This window comes from Megascapheus bottae, chromosome 4, assembly GCF_031878675.1.
Source record: "Megascapheus bottae isolate mThoBot1 chromosome 4, mThoBot2.hap1, whole genome shotgun sequence".
Classification (NCBI taxonomy): Eukaryota; Metazoa; Chordata; class Mammalia; order Rodentia; family Geomyidae; genus Megascapheus; species Megascapheus bottae.
Window position 1 is genome coordinate 69,237,677 of NC_143512.1, and position 23,799 is coordinate 69,261,475.

Genomic DNA, 23,799 nt, shown 5'->3' on the forward strand with positions numbered 1-23,799 from the left:
GGGGAGGGCTGGAAGGAGGTAAAGATGTTGAAGAGATGACACATACCAAGATGAACTGTTTACATAAATTGCTTTGTTTTGGCTAAAATTTCAATACATTAACATTTAAGGAAATGTAAGGAAGGAATAGGGTGAGAATGGAGGATGAGAATGCTAAAAGAGGGTAACACTGTGTTTATAAACTACTCTTTTAATATTTAAAGAAAATAGAAATGTATTAAAACTATGCTGACTACATTTTACCATAGACTCATAGCTACTGAAGTTGGAGCATGCATGGATTTAGCATGTAACCACAAGGTAGCAATAGCAGGCAGTGAGTTTCAATTGGTAAGCCCATAGAGAGGTTGTTGGTGAAAGGGAAAAAAACTTTCACAGACTTCCAAAGACTTTCCAGAGAGATGAAGCTGTCATCTGATCACCTGTAAAGAAAACTAACAAAAGTCTTATTAGAAAAGGCATGCATGCTCAGGTGCTCTTTACTCAGTAGTTGTCTGAGGAGTTTATAGAGCAGAAAATTTGGAAGAACAGACACTTTTAATGCCTCATCCCTGCCCTCCATGGAGCAGGGTGAGGGTAGAGGCATCTTACTTATAAATGGTAGAAACATCATGCAGTTTCATTATGCAAAGCCGGTTCCATATGATGAAAAGTATGCTTATTGGGGCTCTGTAGAACCTGTAAAACTTTGAACTACAGTTTTGCTTTGTATGTATAATGCTATGAACAGCCATTCTTCTTAGGTCCCCAGAAATAGAGTAAAACTTTTCAAATCTCTTATGGAGCCATGTTCAGCCTGCCTTCCTTCCTTTCTTCCTTCCTTCCTTCCTTCCTTCCTTCCTTCCTTCCTTCCTTCCTTCCTTTCTTCCTTCCTTCCTTCCTTCTTTCCCACCCTCTTTCCCTCCCTTCCTCCTTCTCCTATCCCCCTCTCTCCCTCTCTCTCCTTCCTCTCCCTCCTCTCTCTCCCTCCCCCCCTCTCTCTGTCTTTTCTTATTAACTTCAACTGGTAAAGCCATCTTAATGACTACAGTGACACATAATGCTGATGATTGCATTGGACAAATTCTCTTCAGGTAAAATTGTCACACAGGGAACTCATAAGACACTCATAACAAATAATGACAAGAATGGGACTTGTAATGTCTCACCAGTGAGGATGGAGAATTTTTAAACCTCTGTTTCCCACTCCATAACTTCTAGGTTGTTGTATTTTGTGTCCCAATCCATTTTCAAAGCTTCCATTAAAAATAGTAGATTAAAGAGGCATGAGGAGGAGCCTCACATTGTCTGTATTTACACTAATATTCATCTTTCCTTCTGGGATATAGACTACTTAGATTTTCATAAGCCATTGGCTAATTGCCATTTCAAAGTATTCATTTGACTCTATTAATATTCACATACATCCTTAAGAAAAGAAAAAGTTTTTACCATTGTGGAAGTTGAACCCTAAATACTCTTTTATGGGTTTTGTATAGTAAATCTTTCTTCAAGATTTATTAAAGACAACACTGACTCAGTTATAATGAAAGGTGATGGTACATGGCTCTTTGTACTAAGAAAGACTGAAGTGGTCATACCAATGTGCAAAGAGGAAGTGTTGAGACATTGGTGTTCTGTGTTTGAACTATCATGTTAAAATACAAAATTACAGCTAAAGATCATAAAGATCATAAACTAAACCTACATAATAGAGCAAGCTTACAATTTCATTATGACAAAAATAAAACATAAAATAATGACATTCAATATGTGTATCAGTGAATGTAATAATTATATTACATTTGTGAATTGTTTGATTTTTAGAAGCACTGAATTTTTAGGCATACGTAGTTAATCTATCATTTTTCATAAGAATGATATCAATGGGAAATAAACATATTGCATGAGAAATAAAAATATCATCATCAAAATTGTGCATAATATGAGTGGTTACTTTGATGGGTAAGTACGTCTCCTTGGGTAAAGGATCCAAATAGAAATAAAAAAGAAAAGCAAATGATTAAGAGTCCAGCAGAAGTAGATGGCTATTTTCAGGAATTATGCAGTATATCTTCTTAATTCGTACACATAAAATATTTCTGTCTTGAAAGTTGCCCTAAAATATAAGCTCAAAAATTTTTAAATAATTAATTGCCATAATTGCATTTTTAAAACATTCTGAAATTCTTAAGGGTTCATTAATATACTGAAAGCATAAATATTTCATTGTTAGCTATGGAAAGCATAAAATATTCTCTAATATTAACCCAAATGCACTGAACATTTTTTATGGTTTTAATGTGATTTTTCACAAATAGTGAATCCATTATACACCAAATTATATGTATCTGCAGTACAATTCTACTGGTATATACGTACCTTTTAAAATTAAATTTTCTTAATTTTATTTTGTATTCTTAAGCATATTTTGTTAACAGTAGTTTAACATTACCTGGTTATATTACAATAATATTGAAAACTGGCAAAATTAACATATTTATTGTAAAGGGTAATTATTTTTTTATTTTTTATAATACTTTGATTAGCACTTTCTTCATACCTTGGTCCAGGTTTTTTAACTCCTTAAATTAATGTTCTATTAACATTATTTCTGACAGGCAAATTTATCTCTATAGTAGTATATGAATTACTTTCTTAAAATTTCAAAATTTGGGTATTTGTGTCTGCCTTTGTACAACTTTACCTTATACTTATTGGTTTCTGTGTGGAAGTGCACTGTTTACAGATACACATTATCTTATTGAGTGGTGTGAGGCCTGAAGTTTTCCTTTCAACCATCACTTTTTTTAAATTGTTAATTTTCGAGATCGGTGGAAGATGGCGGCGGTTCAGGGTGAGAGGTACTGAGCTCCTGCCAAGACTCATGTACTGGCAGTACAGGAGACAGTCCTCTAACAGAAATTGATCCTAAGTAAGCTTTATGACCACAGAGAACTCAGGGAAAGAGGAAAAAAAGGAAGAATACCAGCGCAAAAAGAGAGCATGGAGCTTTGCCCCAGAGTGGCCAGGAGACAAAGGCTCTTCTGAATCAGAGCAGAGAAAGTGCTCCACAGCAGCACAGACCCACCGGCTGCAGACAGAGCCACACAGAGCTGTGCAAGCCCAGAGCCAATACCCAGCCGTGCACCTACCTGCCAGCTTCAGGGAACTGGAGAATAGCTCCAAGGAGAAGTTTCCACTTCTGCTCTGGAAGAGGCATTGGGAGGGAGCCCCTCCCCCACCAGCTGGGAGCAGCGCCATCTTGACTGCTGGCAACGACTCAGGCCAAAGCATTTGGAGCCTGAGAGGTGTTGCTGACAGCGCCATGTTTCTTACTGGCAAAGGATTTCCCAGAGATCCCTTACTTGGAAATCCGGCCCCAGTGCTGCTGAAGTCCATCCCCCTGCGCCACCCACAGACCTGGTAAACAAAGCCTCCCACAGAGGATCTTTCAGCTTTGTTTTACCAAACAAGCAAACTCACCAGAAAAACTGCAAAGGCAAATCACAAGAGAAAAAGACTTTGGGAAGTGTTTAGTGGAGACACAAGTTTCCTAACCTCTCCCCCCACCAAAAAAAAAAAACAACAAAACAAAACTGAAGAATACCCTTTTTCTATCTTTAACAAGCCCCATTTCATTTGCATTTTTAAATGTTCTTATTTTTCTCTTTGCCATTTAACCTACACCTTTTTTTCTAATGTTATGATTCATTCCTTTTTTTTTTCCTTTTTTTCTCCTCTCTTTTCCAGCAATCCTGCTGTCACTGTGGTCGTTCCTAGAAACACAGTGACAGCTCTGGGTACAGTTTGAATAAAAACAATATCCATATTGATACAGTCACCTGCTTTTTAAACTCCGGGTTCTCAACCCTAGTATCTCTTGGGTAAGAACTCAGAACAGTGAGGAATCTCCCTGCACCTTTTTTCTCTTTTTTTTTTTGTTTTTGTTTTCGTTTTGTGTGTGTATGTGTGTGTGTGTTCTGTTTTCTTTTCTTTTGTTGCTATTTTGTTTCTTTTTTAAATTGGCATCATTGAAATCTCCTATATCAACCTCTCTCTTTTCTCTATATATTCTTCTTATTACTCTTCTTATTTTGATAAGTTTTATCTAAGTTCATCTAAACTTTCTACACAATTTCTCTACCTGTCTATCACCTTAGGTCAGTTATCCTTACGCGATACCCTTTCTTCATTACTATAATATTCTTACACTCCTGTATTATTATTTTCCTACCTCCCTTGTTGTTTTTCATATTATTTTTCTATCTCTACCTCTGTTCATCCATCAGTTCTTATAATGCATGGATCTACATTTGATGGTTGTTGAGCAATGCTGTGTTTCTAGGTGTTCAATTATACTCTAGGTCCAGAGGGATTTAAATACCATACAGATAGGATTGAGGGGCTTATTGTTTTGGTCATAAATTGGTCATCTTTAATTGTATTAGATTTGCATGTAAGTGTACAAAAAGAAAGGGAGAGTGTTATAATCAATCTAAAAGAGCTAATATTTATTGTCAGACAACTAAGAAGGTCTGGTTATATCTGAAAAAATTATAATCTTATTTAGTATTAATCTTGCTCCCATCCTCAAATGGGCAGAACAAGAAACTCAAGAAAAATGTCAAATCAAGGAATAGCATTTCCCACCCAACATAAACAGACAATGGAGCACTCAGTGGCAAATCTACATGAGAGCCTTCCAAGTGCTATACAAATGCAATTGATAAACATCATTAATGAAAAATGTGAAAACATAAAGAAAGAGATAAGGGAGGAAGCCGCAGCTAAGCAAGAGGAAACCATAAGCAAGGTGATATGTGAAAAAGGGGAAGCCATAAAGGTGGCCATAATAAATGTTTTTCAAAGAAAAATGGATGAATTCATAGAATTCACAAACAAAAAGGTGACTGAACTCCAACAAATGTCCAAAGAGAATAAAGCTGCTGAGCTAACCACTCAAATGGAAATCAAGGAGCTAAATAAATCCATACATGATCTAAACCAAGAGAAGCAAGGCATCAAAAATGAGCAATTAGAAGCAAGGGAGATAAAGAATAAAGTAGATAACTTTGATAGCAGGTTACACAATGCAAAAGAGAGAATTTCCGGGGTTGAAGATAATTTAGTTGTTATAGAAAAAGAACAGAAAATGAGTCAATTCAAATCTAGGAAATATGAGAAAATGCTACAGGAGGTCCAAGATACAATTAGGAAGCCTAATTTAAGGCTACTTGGTATTGAGGAGGATCTAGAGAAACAGGTCAACGGTATTGGAAATATACTTCAGGGAATCATCTCAGAGAACTTCCCAAATATCCAGAAGGGCAGGCTCATCCAGATACGAGAAGCTTTTAGAACCCCAAACAGACCTAACCAGAAAAGGACATCCCACCGCCACATTATAATATGAACTGGATCAATAGAGGCCAAAGATAGGATCGTAAAAGCAGTCAGGGAGACGAGAACAATCACCTATAAAGGCAAACCAATCAGAATAACCCCAGATTTCTCAGCAGAGACCATGCAAGCAAGAAGAGATTGGAACGATATGTACCATGCCCTGAAGTCAAATAACTACCAGCCAAGAATACTGTACCCAGCTAAGCTCTCATTCATAACTGAAGGAACAATAAAAACATTCCATTCTAAGGAAAAGCTTCAACATTATATAGCAAAAAACCAACACTACAGAAAATTCTCAAAGATGTTCTACACATGGAAAACCAACACAAATGTAATATAGAGAAAGACATGGCACCTAAACCTCATAACATTTAATACCACAAAAACTATCAAGACACAGGCCCTAATGAAAGCTTGTAAAAATGGCAGGAACTAATAAATATTTCTCAATCCTGACTCTCAATATCAATGGACTTAACTCTCCAACTAAACGCCACAGATTATCTAGGTGGATCACAAAACAAGTTCCATCATTCTGCTGTCTTCAAGAGTCATAGCTTACACCAAAAAACAAACACCTTTTGAAATTTAGAGGTTGGAATAAACTCTATCAAGCTAACGGCCCTCAGACTGGAGTTGCCATCCTCATATCACATAAAATAGATTTCAAACTTAAATTAGTAAGAAAAGAAAAAGAAGGTTACTACATACTACTAAAGGGATCTTTCCTCCAGGAGGACATAACCATCCTAAATATCTACACACCGAATCCCGGAGCTACGAACTTCATCAAGCAAACTTTACTTTCACTGAAACCATACGTAGATCGAAACACAGTGATTGTTGGTGACTTTGGACAGATCAACAAGGCAAAAACTCAACAGAGAAGCCTTAGAATTGAACAATTATATAGACCAACTAAATCTAACAGACATCTGCAGATTATTTCACCCAGGAACGATATACGTTTTTCTCAGCTGCACATGGAACATTTTCCAAAATAGACCACATCTTAGGCCACAAAACAAACCTGGACAGATTCAGAAACACTGAAATTATTCCTAGACCAAAAGGGCATCAAATTGGAACTGAATACACAACTCCACTAACGAAAACCCTGTAACTCATGGAGATTGAACAACACATTGTTGAATCACCAATGGATCATCGAAGAGATCAGAACAGAAATCCAACAGTTAATGAAATTTAACAAAAAGGAGCACACAATATACCAGCTCCTTTGGGACATGGCAAAGGCAGTACTCAGAGGAAAATTTATAGCTCTGAGTGCCTACAATAACAAATTGGAAAAATCACAAACCAACAATTTAATGTGTCACCTTAAGCTCCTGGAAAAAGAGCAACAATCCAACCCTAATCCCACTAGAAGGAAGCAAATTATTAAAATCAAAGCAGAATTGAATGAATTGGAATCCAAAAATACTAAAGAAAGAATCAACAAAACAAGGAGTTGGTTCTTTGAAAGAATTAACAAAATTGACAAACCCTTAGCAAATCTTACCAAAAAAAGAAGGGAGCATACTGAAATAAAAAAAATCACATACAAAAATGGTAATGTCATTACAGAAATTACCAAGAGCCAGAGTATCATGAGGGAATACTTCTCAAAGCTTGACACCAACAAATCTGAGAATCTAGAAGAAATGGACAAATTCCTAGCCAATATTAACATACACACACTGAACCAGGAAGACCTAACCCAACTAAACAGGCCAATTTCAAGCACTGAAATGGAAATGGCAATAAGAGACCTTCCATGTAAGAAAAGCCCAGGGCCAGATGGATTCACATTTGAATTCTATAAGGTCTTCAAAGCAGAGCTCACACCAATAGTCCTCAAGCTCTTCAATGAAATTGAAAATGAAGGTTCTTTACCAAACTCATTCTATGAAGCCAGTATAACCCTCATCCCCAAACCGACAGAGGTTCATCAAAGAAAGATAACTATAGACCTATTTCTTTGATGATCGTTGATGCAAAAATCTCAACAAAATACTGGCCAACTGTCTGCAACAACTATCAAAAAAATGATACACTATGATCAAAAAGGTTTCATCTCAGGGAGACAAAGTTGGTTCAACATAAGCAAATCAATTAATATAATTCAACACATCAACAGGAGCAGGGACAAAAATCACATGATGGTCTCAATAGATTCAGAAAAGGCATTTGACAAGACCCAACACCCCTTTATGTTAAAAGCTCTGGAGAAACTAGGAATCCATGGAACATTCCTCAATATAATAAAGGCTGTGAATGACAAACCCATAGCTAGTATTATACTTAACGGCGAAAAGCTAAAGCCTTTCCCTCTAAAATCAGGAACGAGACAAGAATGCCCACTCTCTCCACTCCTCTTGAACATAGTATTAGAATTCCGTGCCAGTGCAAGAAGCAAGCATAAAGGGGAAGTAAAACTTTCCCTCTTTGCAGATGACATGATCCTGTATTTAAAGGATCCTATACACTCCACTCCCAAGCTCCTTCAGCTGATTGAAAACTTTGGAAGGGTAGCAGGCTATAAAATTAACCCTCAAAAATCAACTGCCTTCCTCTACATCAACAGTGAGAGGAATGAGGCAACAATCAGGAAAGCAACTCCTTTTGCAATAGCCTTAAAGAAAATAAAGTACCTAAGAATTACCTTAACTAAGAATGTAAAGGACCTTTTATATGAAAACTTTAAAACCCTGAAAAAGGAAATTAAACAGAACTGAGGAAATGGAAAAACCTGCCATGATCCAGGATTGGAAGAATCAACATCGTGAAAATGACAATCTTGCCAAGGGCTGTCTACAAATTCAATGCAATAACCATCAATATCCCAATGGCATTCTTTAAAGAAATAGAAGAGGCAATTCAAAATTTTATATGGAATAATAAAAGACCCCGTATAGCAAAAACACTCCTTAGCAGAAAGAACAGTTCTGGAGAAATTTCAATACCAATCTTTAGACTCTATTACAGAGCTGTAATTATCAAAACAGCTTGGTACTGGCAAAAGAACAGGCCTGAAGACCAGTGGAATAGAACTGAGGATCCAGATATTAAACCACAGACCTATGGCCACCTAATTTTGACAAGGGAGCCAAAAAATAGAATGGAAGAAAGATAGCCTCTTCAACAAGCTGTGCTAGCAGAACTGGATAAGCACCTGCAGAAAACTAAAGTTGGATCCTTCTTTGTCACCCTGCACTAGAATTAACTCCAAATGGATCAAAGACCTGGAGGTAAAAGCTGACACTCTGAAAACTTTACAAGAAGGAATAGGAGATACACTAGACCTCCTTGGCACAGGTCGAAACTTTCTTAATAAGGACCAAGAATCACAACAAATCAGAGAAAGGCTGGATAAGTGGGACTGTATTAAACTGCAGAGCTTTTGTATGGCAAAGGACATATCTAGTAAACTAATTAGGAAGCCTACAGAGTGGGAGAAGAACTTCACCAACCATACAATAAACAAAGGCCTCATATCTAAAATATATCAACAGCTCAAAAAATTGAATCAATCCAGAACTAATCTCCAAAGTAACAACCATCCCATTAAAAGATGTGCCAAAGACTTAAAGAGTGTCTTCTCCGAAGAAGAAAAAAAATGGCCCATAGACACAGGAAGAAATACTCAACATCTCTGGTCATAAAAGAAATGCAAATCAAAATAACTCTAAGATTCCACCTCACTCCAGTTAGAATGGGCAGGATCAAGAAATCTAATAACAATAGATGCTTGCGAGGATGTGGCCAGGAGGGATCACTACTACACTGTTGGTGGGAGTGCAAACTCGTTCAACCACTATGGAAAGCAGTATGGCAGTTTTTCAAAAGAGTAAACATAGAGCTCCCCTATGACCCAGCAATTCTACTACTTCACATTTACCCAATCATCCATAAACAAGAACATACTAAATCCACCAGCACAACAATGTTCATTGCAGCACTATTTACCATGAAAAAGATATGGAACCAACCTAGATGTCCCTCAGTTGATGAATGGATCAACAAAATGTGGTCTTTGTACACAATGGAATTCTATGCTGCTGTCAGAAAGAATGATATTGCCCCATTTGTTAGTAAATGGAACGACTTAGAAAAGATCATATTAAGTGAAATAAGCCAGACTCAAAGGAACTTAGGCTCAATGATTTCCCTCATTTGTCATAATCAGTAGAAACCTTGGGCTCTCCTAGCAGAGATTTGCAATAAAGCAAAACCTTGATACAAAAGGCCATATAGTAGGACGCTAAATGAAAGGATCTCTAGAATATAGAAACATAAGCCATATAATGAATGATTGTTGTACTTAAGGTACTATGTTATCTCTCAGCTCTTTTACTGTCCCTTGGTTATCTCAGATTGTTACAGTATCTCACTTTGTTACCTGATATATCAGACATATTTGTATTTGGTTATTTGAAATTGGATAGGGAAGGGGGGAAAACAAGATGAGGGTTGGGGGTAGCGGGGAGGGAAATGGGGACCAAGACATGTGAAAGGGTATCAATGTATGGGAATTAATGCACCGTCTATGTGGTAAATATCATGTAACCCTTCTATTAATTACAATAAAAAATATATGAAAAAAAATCCAAAAAAATAAATAAATAAAGTATCAATTTTCTTTCTATTCTAAGCTACACATTTAAGCCATCTCTGCCTCAAGTAAGGAGATAGTTCAGTGTACTTGTCATCATTTGGAACACATAACGGGGAGGTGAAGGGTGCGTGTGCTGTGCTGAATCCAGGCCCACCTGCAGAGAAATGATCCAGAGAGATTTTCATTCATCATATATAATATAAATTAAATTCTTGGAACCAATAATGGATTAGAGTTGAGCTACTGTTTCCCCAGGGAAACATCCTGAACCTACTGTGGAGTGCAGGCAGGATATGAACATGACTCTTACCTGCACTACCCAGAGAAACTTTATGAAAAAGCATTCAGCAAGATGACACCTAGCCTGGATCCTCAAATGATGGGGACAGGCCTGTCACCTCAATGTATTGAGGCTAGTCTCGAGTCCCTAAGGATGTATCTTGTATTGAGTGGTCTTTCTGAAGACCTGTTTGTTTTGGAAAGACACCCGTACAGTGTTTATACCATATGTCATTTTCTGTTTGATTCTTTTAACTTTATTTTTAATTAATGAAGAGAAAAATCTAGATCCTAGCAGTAGCTGAAAAAGGGCTTCACTAAGGATCTACACTTATATACTTTGAAGAAGAATTTTCCTTGTATTAAAAAAATGGATTAAACATCTAAAACTTCAAAAGCAATGACAAATCTATAAAAGAGATAAACAACTTGCAATACAAAATAACCAAAAAGAAGTTGCCTAAAATGAACAGAAGATGAAAGTTACTGACAGAAACAGGAAACTGAACAAAGTAAATAATAATAGATGTAGTTATAAGAGCCAGTTGCTCAAGCCTAGCTTCTCAGGAGGCTGAGAACTGAGGGTCGAGGTTCAAAGCCAGCTGGGGCACAAAAGGACCTGAGAATTTTATCTACAATTAGCCTCTAGAAAACAAGAAGTGGGGCTTAGCTCAGAGAGGGGCTTAGCCTTGAGTTGAAGAGCTTAGGGACCATGCCCAGGCCAAATTCAAGCCCCATGACCCCCTCATCCAAAAAATAATTTTAAAAAAGATCCAGTTATCAGATTTTCCACAAATGTGACAAAAACATACTGGAGAAAATCTAGCCTTATCAACAAATAATTTTGTGACACCAGAGTTTTAGACAGGAGACATTAAAATGTACAAAATGAAGAAGAAAGACTAAGACAGACACGGAGAAGGTGGATGAGAAGAAATAAATGGAAAAAAATCCAAAATGTGTTCATATTTCAAAATTTATGATATCTCAAAAGAAAAGATAGACTTCATAGAAAAAGGACAAAGAAATAATACAAAAATAATGAGAAAAGGGAATTATCAATCAAGCTATTATTATTTTGTGTTATGTTGGATCCTGATTTTGACAAAATGAGTGGAATAAATTTTTCAGCATCATGGAAGTTTACTTTTCCTGTCTGTTTTACATAGCTCAGACTACTTTGACCAAAACAACATAGATTAGGTGAATCATAGTAACAAATTCTTCTTGTTAGCCACGAAGGCTGTGAAGTTTAAAGTCAAATGTTAGCAATGATATTTCCTTGGTAACCTTAGCAGCTGGTGAAGGTTGAATACTGCTGGTGAAGTTTGAATACTACCTGTGTCCTCATGTGTTAGAGAATAAGGGATCCTTCAGTTACAAGATTATTAATATCATTTATAATAATCAACCCTCCTAATTTTTTTCTGAAAGGACATCTTCCTAATGTCATTATTTTGAGGTGAATACCCACATATGAATTTTCTGGGAGAAAAAATTTTTGCATGCACTGGGCACTGGTGGCTCATGCCTGTAATGTTAAATTACTCAGGAGGCTCAGATCTGAGGATTCTCATTCTAAAATGGCCCATGAAGACAAACAAAAGAGATCTTTGTTCACAGTTAACTACTACAAAGCTCAAGAGGGATCCAAGTTTTAAATGGTTGATTGACAGCCTTAAGAACACACACACACACACATACACATGAAAGCCAGTAATAGAAACAAAATGTGTATATTATATTGATTAAATCTTGAGTGCATTAATTGCATAGAGTAAAATCTGTAGGTGAATGCCAGAAAAAGTTGTATTTTCTTTTGTATTATCTATGTCTTTAGACCTTATGTTAATATATCCTTCATGGTATGTCATGATGAATGGAATTCATATTCAGACTTCTGAGCAGGTGAGAAATACTGATTGGAAGAGAACTTTTGAAGCTGATGCTCTTTCTATATCTTTATGGAAAATTTCAAGATCACATGTTACCAAACATGCTGCAGAAAGGAAAATAGAAATTAACTTAATACTTAAGGAAGATGATGAGCTGTGATGGTGATTATGTATGCAGAAAGGACTTACCTTGAAATATATGGAGAATGACATGAAGTGATCAGATTTGGAAGTGAAAATATGTCACTATATAGATATATATGGAGCTAAATGAGAGAATATTACAATATTTCTTGCTGTTGTGTGTGATCCTACCCTTCTCTCTCTCTCTCTCTCTCTCTCTCTCTCTCTCTCTCTCTCTCTCTCTCTCTCTCTCTCTCTCTTCTCTCTCTCTCTCTCTCTCTCTCTCTCACACACACACACACACTAGTACATTGTTTCTTTATAAAAAATAGAGTGATAAGGAAGACAATGCACAATTTAAATTAGGCTTAAAAGTCAAAGGAACTTCTGGGTGCAGTGGCATAGAGGCCATCTTATCTTCCATTGGGGTTGCCAAGAAAGTGAAGCATAAAGTATTATTCTTTGGTTTCTCTGTGTGGTTCGCTGAATATAGAACTCTGCAAAAAGACTCCTGATCTTCACATCTGGAAAAAACAAAACTAAGATCCTTGATTCATATTTGACATTAGTGTAATATGGATCCTGAAGGTTTTGATTGCTTTAACATTTCTAAAACTTGTAAGCTTGCTTAGGTTGCTATTCCTCCCTAAGACATTGTCTCAATGGTCTTACATACCATATAATATGTGTCTCACTCTCTTCCTGGTCATGTTACCCATATAAGGAAGCACTGAGCCAGGCAGAAAAAGAACTATAATTTTAAAAGTTATGAAACTAGTGACAAATCTCAATAACAGGTCAGGGACTGTGATATATGCTACATTATATAATTTTCTATCAGAGATATTTAAGACAAAATTGGAGTGAAAAGAGTTTATTTGCCTGAAAATATTGTTTGGAGATAAAAGATTTAACACATCAAGAGATTTCACAAACCAATAAAATGGCTTTCAGCCCAGGATCTACTCAATAGGCAAGCTGGGCAAAGTGAAATGCCTGAACGGTTCTGTCAGATGATGGATAAAGAGATTAAAGAGTTCAGAGAACTGGACATGCTAGAGCAGATAGAATATGTCCATTTGGAAGAAAAGCAAGATGATAAAGATGATAATGTTCCTTTGGAAACCCCAGAGGACATACAACTTATCATGACCATAAGAATGTTCTGATACAAAAGGACACCATTTCGCTGTGAATCTACTTTTTGGTTCAAGGCTGGAGGGAGGAAAGACTGTTACAGTTGCTCTTAACTGAACTTTGAAACATTATATATGTGATGCCCACATTTAATTGACAGTGAAAAGGAAAGTGTTTCACAACAGGCTAACAGCCCACTAGTAACGCCAATCACTCAGTCTTTAAAGAGTTAAATTGCTGATGCAACATGGTACTGCAAAATCATAGTGCAAAGCAGTTCTGTTGAAGTTTCACCTGTATCTACAGAAAGTTTCTCCCTTAGGAACTTACCTGTCCCTAAAAAAGACAAAGGGTAGCCACTCTGCCAACAGTGCACTCCATCCTGTAGTGTCTGTCTTCTACATGAAAATACTATTCATTCCAACACATCCACTTCCTACTATCAGTGCAATGGATTTTTGTTCTACTTTCTTCTGTATCTTCATAGTTCAGACCTCTGGACTACACTACAGAAGAGGGAAAAGGATTTAACATAGTCTGATGGAAATTCTATGAAAGTGTGTGTGTGTGTGTGTGTGTGTGTGTATGAAAATTTTTCCTGCCATTATTTTGTCTTTGAAATGAAAAGAACCACATGCCATGTCAAGCTCAGCTTATCTTCAGTCTGAGTCTGTATTTGCTCTAATAAAAATGGCTTTCATAGTGAACATAGACATTTTGCAGGGAAATCACGAGGCTGAGCTTAGACTGATGATTATCTTTATTCATCCTCACTTGTACTCAGAAGACTTGATATAGGGGACTGAGTGTAATGATTCCTTTCTGTAATCACAGTCAGTTGTTAGGCAGAGAAGAAAATCACAGTTTGAAACCAGTCCAAACAAAATAGTCAAACTATATAAAAAACAAATGAAAATCTGAAGGATTAGATCATGACTCAAGTGGAAAAGTATCGAGTTAAATCTTAAACACCAACATAATATGAGAGCTTGACATAGTTTGTCATCCCTCTAATCTGTATTAAATTTAATCTGTTTTTAGAGGTTACCAATTTCTACATTCATCATATATCAATGAGTTATATAATTTTCTAGTTGCACTCCCTTTCGTTCATTGCATTTTAAGCATTATTACATAGCAGGTTTTATATTCACTATATGTAATTTAAATATGATTGGTAATATTCAAAATACTGTTAAATATTTTTTATTTTAAATATCATAAATGAATATGTTTAATTTATGCCACTTACTCAGAACACAAGCCATGTGTCATAAAGTTTTGTTTAATTTATATAGTAAAAAATGATAAACTAGCACCTGAGACACATTAGCAATTATAATACAATTTAAGATTTTATAATTCAAATGTTTTTTTATAGCATCAATACTTTTATCATTCAACATATGCATAGCAATATTTCTACAAAATCATGGGATTACGACTTGGAAATTGGAAAAAATTTACACAGTGTGATTCCCATCATATTGTTGAGCATATACCATTCTTTTTTCCTGTGTATATCTACTCTACGTACTTTAATTTGTATATATATTCATTATATGTTATCAAATCCTGTACAATAATACTCAAGTACATTAGTAGTTATAAAAATAGCATATGAGATCAAAAAATCTAAAATTCCCATATATTAATATTTTTCTATGTTTAGCACAGTAACTTTGATGTACATTTTCATTTTGAAAATTTCACTTTGAATGCATTTTTAAAAAGAGCTTAAAACTCAGGAGATTGAGATCTGAAGATTGAGGTTCAAAGCCAGCTTGGGCAGTAAAAACCATGAGACTCTTATCTCCAATTAATCACCAGAAAACCAGAAGTGTTTTTGTGGCTCAAAGTGTAGGGTGGTAGCCTTGAGCTGAACTGCTGAGGGACTGCACTCAGGTCCAAAGTTCAAGCCCATGACAAACAACAACAACAAAAAGAGCATAAAGACAAATATTTAATTTATATACTGAACTATTTTCTTACCTAAACCTCATCCTTTCTCAATGCAATAACATATTGGTACCTGCGAGCCTGTAGCTTATTTCTGCAACCTTACTTATTAATTATGCTGAGATCTAATGCTCTACATTCAGTGCTAAACAAATTTATAAAACTTGTATCTCCAATTAGTCAGCAAAGAGCCAGAGTGAAGTGTGGCTCAAGTAGTAGAGCCAGAGCCTTGACTGAAAAAGAGAAGAGTGCAAAATACTGATTTGAATCAATGACACAGAAAAAGAAAGAAAGAAAGAAAGAAAGAAAGAAAGAAAGAAAGAAAGAAAGAAAGAAAGGAAGGAAGAAAGAAAGAAAGAAAGAAAGGAGTAAAGAAAGAAAGAGATAGAGGAAAAAGGAATGAAGGAAGAAAGGAAGGATGGAAGAAAGGAAGGAAGGGAGGGAAAGAGGAGAGAAAAGCATTTCAGTGCCTTTTCAAGTTTATGGTTTCCTACTACTCTGCCCCAGTTTTGCTTATTGTCAAATGCCATTAGTGATCAATACCTTTAAAAAGTGTTTAGCCAAGGAGAAAGTATAGCACATTTTCAACAATTTGACTTTCATTTTCCATTTATTTCACAAGATCAATTTATCTTTCTCAGTGGGCCCTGGCAATAAGGTTCTATCAGGTGACTGGTGGCAGGAATTACTTAGTAGAGTGTCCCCTTTGCACTTTTTGCAATGCTGTCACCAGAGAAAAGGATAAATTACATGTATATGCAATAGTTTCTATATGTGCATACAGATCTATATATGTGTTCAAGTTTTCCAAAGCTGATACAATTTTCCCTCCGAAGTCATAGCTATAAGCACTTAAATGTCATTAATTCCCTTATCCAATATAAAATGAAACAAATCATCAAATTGATGGAGACATCTCATGAAAATATCCATATATATATATATATAATGTAATTCTTTCATATAAGATTATGCTAACATGGTGGCAAATATCATGATACTTGAAAATTTGGGGCAGGAAAAAAGTCTAAGTTTTAAGATAAACATTAATTGAATTGCAAATTTGGTTGATGAATATTATCTGAATTCTGTTGTACATTTTAATATATATTGCCAATCCCAGGGCTTGAACTCAGGGCCTGGACACTGTTCTTGGGCTTTCTCATGGTTAGCTACAGCACCACCTCCAGCTTTTTCTATGTGGTACCAAGGATTCGAACCCAGGCCTTCATGCATGCTTGGGAAGCACTCTACAGGTCACTCTCCCATCCCCAATATTTTTTTTGCCGATTCTGGGCCTTGAATTCAGGGCCTGAGCACTGTCCTTGAGTTTTTTACTCAAGGCTAGCATTCTACCACTTGAGCCACAGCACCACTTCTGTTTTTTTTCTAAGTATGTGATACTGAGGAATCCAACTCAGGTCATTGTGCATGCTAGGCAAGCACCCTACCAATTGGTCAAAATCCCAGCCCCCCAATATTTATTTTCATACAATTACTTTTGGTAATTTTTCCATCAAAGAATCAAGAATGAATGTCCAAACAATATTTAAGTTGATTGCAAAAATAGATAGATAGATAGATAGATAGATAGATAGATAGATAGATAGATAGATAGGAGATAGATACACCTTTAGCAGGGGGAAATATACATACATACATACATGTATATAAATGTATATACATGCATATGTATGCACATGGATGTGTATATATGCACATACCTACATGCACATATCATTTCTAAGGATTCTTTTCTTTTCTTGTGGGTCATGGGGCCTGAACTCGGCCTGGGTGCTGTCCTGAGTTCTTCAGCTCAAGGCTACTGCCCTACCCCTTCAGCCAAGCCCCACTTCCCATTTTCTAGGTGGTTAATTGGAGATAAAAGTCTCATGTCCTCTTGTGCCTGGGCTGGTATTGAACCTTGATCTTCAGATCTCAGCCTCCTGAGTAGCTAGAATTATAGACAAGAACCACCAAGCCTGCCCATTTCTAAGGATTTTTCTGATACTATTTTCTTATATTTGTTTCTGTTACCAATGGGATATAAATAAAATGTTTTGATTTCTAAATAGCTGGTCTTCTTTTCATTTATTTTTAGTTCTTATACATAACAGATTCTAAAATGATTTGAAGTCAGGGTATATTTTCTGTTTTTGATTAAGATTGACTGATTATTCTCAAAACAAACTTCATGTAATCAATGCTCTTCAGAATGGCAAATAACCTTTCAAATTTTTGTTCATGTGTTCAATGAAATTTTGCCTGAAATAAATAGCTTTATTGGCAGGCAAATACATGTTTTGAACACCTTTACATCATTCTGTATCCATTATCCCTCCACTAATTTTTTTTTGTAGTTAAGTGTGTTTTTCTTTTTTCTTATGACAATCAGGATCCTTCTGGATTGATTATGTTAAATATTTATTTTTTAAAAAAACATTGCTTTATTGAGTAAATATATAAATTGTACTTGTATACATAAGAATCGTGTTTTCATTGTAAAGATTTTCTGTAAATTTCTCATCAATCATCCATCGAAAAGCACTGTATTAGGCATTGTTTTCATCATCAATGACCTACTTATGAGAAAAATTAAAAACCAACTAATTTATCCATATTTGTTAACATACTTAAATAGCATCAAATAGTATTCCCAGAGCAATGTATTTCAGTGTCTCCATTTCCTTGGAAATATTTGCCTGCATTTGCGTTTTTGTTTCATTTCTTTATTACATTATGGCAACTAGGAAATGTTTTAACAAAATTAACAACTAAGTTCCGCACAGTGGCTCACGCCTGTAATCCTACCTACCCAGGAGGTTGAGATCTGAGGATACTGGCTCAAAGGCAGCCTAGACACTACAGAAGGTGAGACTCTTATCTCCTATTAATCACAAGAAAATGGGAAGTGGTGCTGTGGCTCAAGTGGTAGGGTGGCAGCCTTTAGCTGAATAGTTCAGGGACAGTGTCCAGTCCCAGAGTTCAAGCCCCATGACCCACAGAAAAAAATTAAGAAGTCCTTTATATGAAATATGGAATACGTCTATTACTCATTGAGTATGTGAAGAATAATGTCCCAAGACATATAACAAGATTATTTGAAATATATTTAAGTAGATACAAAACACAAAATATATGATATCCGACTGTAGGCTAGATTATGGTATTAGCTGTCCATTACCTTGTAGGATCAGGCTATTCCTGGTATTCACATCATATAACTCAATGCTTTAAACTTTCTGCTGCCTTCTTTAAGAGGTAAAATAGCTTAAGTTTGAGCCTTTCTGTAGGGATGGTGGTAGAACCTTGCATTTCACTCCACTGCCATAATTTCTTCAACACTGGGAAGTTGATTCTTTTCTCTCAAGCAGCTATTAAACACCAAATCCTGTGTCATGCGGAAACTTCTTCCTAGCATGGTATGCTACTGCTGCTACTATTGAATCATCTATCGGTGCTCTCATTAAACACTAAAGTTTTGAAGTAAGACCCAAAGCCAAAATTTTCAGAAAAGTTGAGTGGAAATAAATTTCTAAAAACACACAGTGCCTGTATATAGACAGCTAAACATTTCTGTGTGTGAGAGAGACAGAGACAGAAACAAAGACAGAGACAGGGCTCAGCTATAAATGTAACAAGTTCTAGGCCTTTGCTTTCTTATTGGTTTCATAATTTATTTCGTTTTCTACCTCTTTGTTAAATGAGTACTAATGCTTCATAATTTGAAATCATTTACATTGACCTTGTTCTAGGCTGCTGATGGTTCCCTCTTCTTGTGATGCTTGTTTTCCCTAATGAAGCTCAATTAGGAGTTGGTGTAGCCAAAAAATAAAAGAATTCACATTAACAAAACTTTTCTCTCTTTAAGCAGAAAATTGGAGAAGATTCAGGCCAATAATGAATAGGAGACCTTGCTGGTACTGCAAGTTTTAAATTGGTGGTGCAATAAATGCTACGTGTTCACACTCATAAATATTTTAATTAAGAAGACAATGTATTTAATTGTCATATCTGCAAAAGTGCATAAATCAATTTTTCATGAGAATCTCCATTTTTGATAACTCTTGAAGCTCCACTTTTGACCTTTCCCTATTATGAGTTTTGATCTAATTTTACCTCAATAAAATTTATTTTGTTCTTTTCTTTCCTCTTTTATTTTGTCAATCAGTATCTCAAAAATGCTGATATGATCACAAAATGAAGAAGAAAGCGAATCTAAAAGTTAGATGAGGTCAGTTCATCATCACTGTAGCTTGATATCTCAAAGCCTAAAGATTACTCAAAACTCCAATATAATTTCCACAAACAATGTCATATGGAAGAAAAACAGCCCAGATCACTTTTGAGTTTTGAATATGCTTGTCTTCGATTATCAGATTGCCCTATGATTTATTTTTATAAAAAGGTCATAATCCATAGAAATCGTGGGCTCTCCTAGCAGAGATTTACAATAGAACAAAACCTAGGTACATAAGGCCATATAGAATGATGCTAAATGAAAAGACCTCCAGGATATAGAGACAAAAGCTATATAATGAGTGGATGTTGTCCTTAATGTACTGTTATCTCTCATCTCTTTTGCTGTCCCTTGGTTATCTCATATTGTTACAGTATTTCACCTTGTTATCTGATATAGTGTATATATGCTTATTTGGTTATTTGAAATAGGATAGGGAAGGGGGTAAAACAAGATGAGGGGTGGGGGTGGAGGGAGGGAAATGGGGACCAAGATATGAGAAAGCTATCAATGTTTGTGAAACATGCACCTTCTATGCAGTGAATATAATGTAACCCTTCTATTAATTACAATAAAAATATATGAAAAAAAGATGGAGCTATCATATCCATTCCACTAAGTTTAGCTTTGATCTTCACTTATGCTTTAAGGCAAAACAGCCTATGTGTCACTCATCTTTTTTTTCATATATTTTTATTGTAATTAATAGAAGGGTTACATGATATTTGCCAGATAGATGGTGCATGAATTCCCATACATTGATACCCTTTCACATGTCTTGGTCCCCATTTCCCTCCCCCCACCCCCACCCCTCATCTTGTTTTCCCCCCTTCCCTATCCAATTTCAAATAACCAAATACAAATATATCTGATATATCAGGTAACAAAGTGAGATACTGTAACAATATGAGATAACCAAGGGACAGCAAAAGAGATGAGAGATAACATAGTACCTTAAGAACAACAATCATTCATTATATTGCTTATGTTTCTATATCCTAGAGATCATTTCATTTATCATCCTACTATATGGCCTTTTCTATCAAGGTTTTGCTCTATTGCAAATCTCTGCTAGGAGAGCCTAAGATTTCTACTGATTATGAAAAATGAGGGAAACCATTGAGCCTAAGTTCCTTTGAGTTTGGCTTACTTCACTTAATATGATCTTTTCTAAGTTTTTCCATTTAATAACAAATGGGGCATCTTTTGAAATGTATATTCTTTTCCTGTCCTGTACAAGCCAAATTCCCTCACCTCCAAGCATTCTGGATCTGATGGGTGGATGGATGGCAAGTGTTGCCTGAAGACGTTTCTTCTGTTCTTAACCTCAGCAAGAAGGTGTCATAAATAGGAATACATGCTGCTACTACAGCATTTGAGCTCAAATTCCTCTTTTATCTGCTCCATTGATATTGTCTCTAGATCAGAATATGTTTTCTCCCAGCCTTTGTGGGCAACCTGAAGACTGTTTTGCCAGCAAGCCTCAATGGCATGGAATGGAGAGTTTCTAGTTTTAAAGTCGACATTAATTAGTTCAGAAGTTAAATGTATTATAAGATTTAAGGACAAGTAAAAAATAGATGAAATAACTCAATTGTTATTCTCCTAAAATTTTTAGTAAATCAAAAAGGGAACAAATTTAAATCCATATTATTCTGAAAATAAAATGAGGTGTTATTCAGGTTTCTTTTGATTACCTTCATTTTACTGTTTATATTGTTGGTAATTCATTTTATTTATTTATTTATATTAAAAGTTTTTGAGCCTTAGATCAGTGAAATTATGATTGGCATTCTGAATGCTTTGCTTGTGAGTAGTATATTATCAGGGATATTCATATAATTCTGTTCTTTTTTGAAATTCATCTGTTTATGATTTCAAACTCAGATTAAACATTTGAGATAATCTGGTAGATAAACCATATGCATTATTTTTTGCTTAATAAATGCTAATCATATAAAATAATGTCTACATATTAGGTTAAATGTAGTTAATATAAGGGCTGGAAGTTCCTTGCCTAAAGCTTAGCATTGTTCCTACTAGACTGGCATATGACTACTTGGGCTTGACCATTGCCTATTTTTATTAGTTAATTAGTTAATTGACCCTCAGATCTCAGGATATAGACTTGCTGGTATGATAGGTATGAGCTATTGTTTATGCAAGTTTAGTTCATGAAATAATTTGTGGTTTGTGACCTAGAATAATTGCACCTGAAAGATACATTCATGCCAACCCATCCAGAATTAGAGAACTTTGTACTCCATGGAGAAGGTGAAGTTATTTCAGGCTACAGACATTGCAATTAATTAAGAAAAACTCATTTTGTATTATCTGAGTGAGTTCTCAATAAACTCATGTTTAGTACTAGGAAAGAAAATCAAGGAGAGTTTTGAAAAGAGCAGACTAGGGGAGAGACAAAAGGAGGCTTTGTAATGCAGAAATACTCATCTGACAGAGCCACAATCCATGAGATATATGCAGCCACCAAAATATACTGCAGATAAAAAATAGACAAACTGATACCATCAAGTTCAATTGTTTTTGTAGAGCAAATGGAATAACTGAATTGAAAACACAGCTTAGTATATAATAGCCTGTATATGCAAAATAAGAAAGAGGATTAATATCTAAGGATTGGGAAATGAGGAGAGAGATTCATGAATAGTATTAGTATTTACTCTTTCCTTGGTATTGTACTTCACTTAGAAATTAAATAGCAAAACAGTTAAAAAATCTCCATACAGCCAATCCTTCAGTATTAATTAATTGAAAATTAGTGAAATACAAATTTACAATTGTAAGAGTCATATGTTAAATAAGCCCAACTAAGACCCTTGTACCAGAAATGAAGAATGCTTTTGATAGGCTTTGATGGACAATCATCTATGCATAGCTGTTGAGATTTGCATATGGAATGATTCTCTTCAAGCTCCTGAACTCAATACTTGCTCACTAAAGTTATGAATCAAAGAAGTGGACTTATAGTATAATTGCCAGTGGTTGGTGTTCATGTCATTTACTGCACAAGGTCAGAATTTTGTCTTGATAAACTAGTAAATCACTTTTTTTCTGCATTGTTCTTTTTCTGCTGTGTTTTATTAGTCTTTTCCTACAGTCTCTATCCTTCATCACACCAATATTTTTTACACAATCTCCCAGAGATACAAATATAGAGCTAGTTTTCTTCTAAACAATAAACCAAGTATAGATCCATAGAGAAATGTTAATGAGGTGATCAACTCACAAGTATGTGTGTAGCTGGGCACCAGAAATGGAAAACCTGCTCCCTCTCCCAAATCCCCTTTTCGAACCCTCCCTTTTGGGGGGAGGGGGAGTACTGGAGTTTGAACTCAGGGCTTTAAACTTTCTAATGAGAGGTTCTGACATGTTTGGAAATTTCAGCTGAATATGAATAAAAAGGCGTCCTCAAGTTTTGACAAATCATACAACTGAATTATATAACTTTCTTCATCAGAATTCTTAGCTTAATAGATCAACATTGATAAAAGTGTTGAAGGTTAGTCTTCCCCACAATGTAGTCAGAGAATTCTATACAAATATAATTAGTTTATAACTACTAGCTCACAGACAAGTATGTATAACTTCTGAATGAGGGCTGCATTAACGTATGCAATTTCCTCTTTAAGTGCTGAAGACAAAGCTGAGTTGTTAAAATGACAAAATTAAGTGATAATGACAAAGGCTGAATGGGCACTTAACATTACATGTATTTGTATCCAAATATTGGACTTTAGCTCAAACATAATCTTATATTTTATAAAAACACTAGCAGATATTAGTGGAAGTGAAGTGTGTTACAGTCCAGTAAACATTTACTTAGGTATTTGATCTACTGTTCCTAGCCTCCCCGTAGAGACCAACATTTTTTTTTAAAAGGAAATAATTTTACCATAATGAAATTATTTTTGTCTTAAATCAAAATTTGAAACTGAAAACTAAAATTAAAAATATCAAAGTATATATATAATAGTAGATGAATTTGACTCATTAATTGTCAAAGATAAATATGTTGGCATATCTGAGTGTATATGATTTAATTATAGGTTCAAATATTTCCATTGCTATAAGCAATACAGATATTTTCACTAATTGACTATGCAGTCATGATATTGAATTCCTCTCAGCAACCAAAGAAA

The 23,799-nt window shown here is 35.4% G+C and overlaps 1 long non-coding RNA gene across 1 annotated transcript in view; it reads right to left on the reverse strand.

Annotated features, from left to right (window-relative positions):
• Positions 1–1,937: 1,937 nt before the first annotated feature.
• Positions 1,938–23,799, reverse strand: part of LOC150064625 (uncharacterized) — a 33,690-nt gene continuing 11,828 nt past the window's right edge. The window contains exon 3 of the long non-coding RNA XR_016535173.1: positions 1,938–2,098. This is a non-coding gene — a long non-coding RNA (uncharacterized LOC150064625). The remainder of the gene's footprint in view (positions 2,099–23,799) is intronic.